This window comes from Octopus bimaculoides, chromosome 14 (genome assembly GCF_046866305.1).
Source record: "Octopus bimaculoides isolate indiv1 chromosome 14, ASM4686630v1, whole genome shotgun sequence".
In the NCBI taxonomy this organism is placed as follows: Eukaryota; Metazoa; Mollusca; class Cephalopoda; order Octopoda; family Octopodidae; genus Octopus; species Octopus bimaculoides.
In genome coordinates, this window is record NC_142941.1 from 4,339,231 (window position 1) to 4,341,875 (window position 2,645).

Sequence of the window (2,645 nt, forward strand, 5' to 3'; positions counted from 1 at the left end):
TCTTCTTTGTTTGGTCTTTTTTTGTTTTTTAACCCTTTAGCATTTAAACCAGCTGTATCCAGCCCCAATATTCTCCCTGTTTTGTTCAAACCGGCCAGATCCAGCCTCTCACACCTACCCTAAAATGTCATTTTCAAAATAAACAATTACATCATTGTAATTTCAAAGCTACAAAATGATGCCTAATGAATTTAAAGCAATGTTAACGAAGAAGTATTATATTTGACAGAGTAATCTGTATGCTAAGGGGTTAAATTTTGTTTTTTTTTATATATTTTTCATTGTTTTACTATTTTATTGTTTTCTTTCAGTGGATACAAAACAGCAAAAATTGTCATGTTGGGGGTGAATGTATTTTCTTGTTTTCTGAAATTGTTTTTGGATGGTGAATGGCATGGTAAGATCATAGGAGAGGATTGAACATAATATTTTAGGGCACATTCCAAGTTGTTTGTGCATTGAAATCCTGTGAAGGTCACCATTGCTCCTCATCGTTTCAGGGTCGATAAAATAAGTTAATCAATGTCTTACCTCTTGGCAAGTGCAAAGAAAAACATACAACAAAACAGTAGAAAAAATAGAGGAAGGAAGGGAGGGAAAGAAAGGAGAGGAAGGAAGAAAAAAGAGAGAAAGAAGAGGAAGGAAGGGAGAGAGAAAGAATGGAAGAAAGAAGGAAACAGAGAAATGAAGAAAGGAAGAGAGAAGTCCCCCACCCCCCGAGGAGAGTGTTGTGCTGTTGTTTGTTGACAGTGAAGAGACGGATGTATCACAGCTGGTCTTTTATTTATTTTATTTAATTGTTTCAGTCCTTAGACTGCAGCCATGCTGGAGTACTGCTTTGAAGAATTTTTAGTTGAATGAGTTGACCCCAGCACATTTTTTTTCTTTTAAGACAGGTTCTTATTCTGTTGGTGTCTGTTTGCTTAACTGTTAAGTTACAGGGATATAAACATACCAACATCGGTTGTCAAGCACACACACACACACACGTGCATACATATACGATGGGCTTCTTTCGGTTTCCGTCTACCAAATCCACTCACAAGGCTTTGGTCGGCCTGAGGCTATAGTAGAAGACACTTGCTCTAAGGTGTCACGCAGTGGGACTGAACCCAGAACCACACAGCCATTTCTGCGCCAATGGAGATTCTCAGGTCGCCCCATATTGATTCCTTACAGAAGCACAAGGCCTCAGTTTTGATGGAGAAGGAGTCTGGTCATTTAGACTGAACCAAGGAAGGGGAGTGGCTCTGACCATTTTTTTCTTTTTTTTTTTTCCTGGGATCTTTAAGATTGTGAAAAGCAAGAAAGAAGAATCCTATCAGAAGTGGGTCCTGGCTCAAGTGTATGCAGCAGGGTGGACACCCTAGGGCAACTGACAGGTTAACTGAGTGGTTTTCAAGCGGAACCCATATGACCCCTGGGGGTTCATATAAGATTTTTATTGTTAAAATTTACGTGCAATAAATTGATTAGGCTTTTACTATACACAAAATATTTTAACAAGTTCATTTTACATAATTCCTAATAATATTTAATTATAAAAACATAATAAGATTTTTCAATGGTTACAGGAGGCCACGAGAGTAAAACAGGAACCCAGGGGATCCATACGTAAAAAAAAAAAAAAAGGTTGAGAACCACTGGCGTTAATTCTTACCGTAAAAGACTTGGAACAGTCTCGTTAAAGAGTTCTCACAATTTCCATCAACCAAATTTCATTCACAAGCCTTTGATCGACCAAAAGGCTATGGGAAAAGACAAGTTTGCCGTGTAGTGGGATTGAACACCAGACCACGTAGTTGATAAGCGAACTTCTTCCCGCACAGCCATGCCTGTGTACGGAATAAAGTAGGATATTGTCACGGCTAGAATATCTTTGACCGTAGGCCAACTTGAGGGATTATTTACGTAATCGCCCGACTAGAAATAGAAGTCAAGTCACCATTAAATCATGTTTTACTTTCTTAGATAGAAAGAAAGTGAAAAAGAAATGACATATTGAATAAATCGTCTGAGATAAATAATATGAATAAGTAAGAAAAAAACAGGATTGTCACATCTGGATTGTCTTGTAGGGAACAACAACGATGCTAAACAACAATAACAACGAAATATCTTTCTTGTGACAGGCTGTTGTGTTGCGTAGCGGAACTGAACCTGGAACTACGCAGTTGTATAGCAAACTTCTTCGGCACACAGCCATTACGCGAAGACACGAATAAAAGACAAGAATGTCACGGTTAGATTGTCTTTGATCGTAGGTCTGCTCGATCGAGCGTAAACAACAACGAGTGGAGTATGAAGGAGAGAGAGAGGAAGAAAGCTATCCCCTCCAGTCATCCATTCAGTCCGTTATAACGAGAAGGGGAGGGCGGAGATCGTGCCGTCGCCGCCGCCCGCCCCGCCATCAATTTCGGACCTCCTGCACCAATCAGCTGGTGTCGAGGTGACCGGGAGTTGTCTCCCTTATGTTTACATGACTCCACAAGTGAACTACGTAGGTCTCAGGACGGAGGACAGGCTCCCAGCCTCTATTTACCTCTCTCTCCCTCGGCTTTCAACACCTTCTACACGTCTGACAATTCGACAACATTTCTCCCTATGTCGCCGACCTAGACATTGACTAGACTTTCGGTGAGTTT

General features: G+C 40.5%; 1 protein-coding gene across 2 annotated transcripts in view; it reads left to right on the forward strand.

Annotated features, from left to right (window-relative positions):
• Positions 1-2,481: 2,481 nt before the first annotated feature.
• The window catches only part of LOC106870103 (uncharacterized), a 12,410-nt gene continuing 12,246 nt past the window's right edge, over positions 2,482-2,645 (forward strand). The window contains exon 1 of one of the 2 annotated variants that reach the window (XM_014916089.3): positions 2,482-2,645. This exon is cut by the window's right edge and continues 1,064 nt beyond it. The gene's annotated coding sequence lies outside the window, so the exon portion shown is untranslated. The other variant, XM_014916088.3, reaches the window with a different exon arrangement.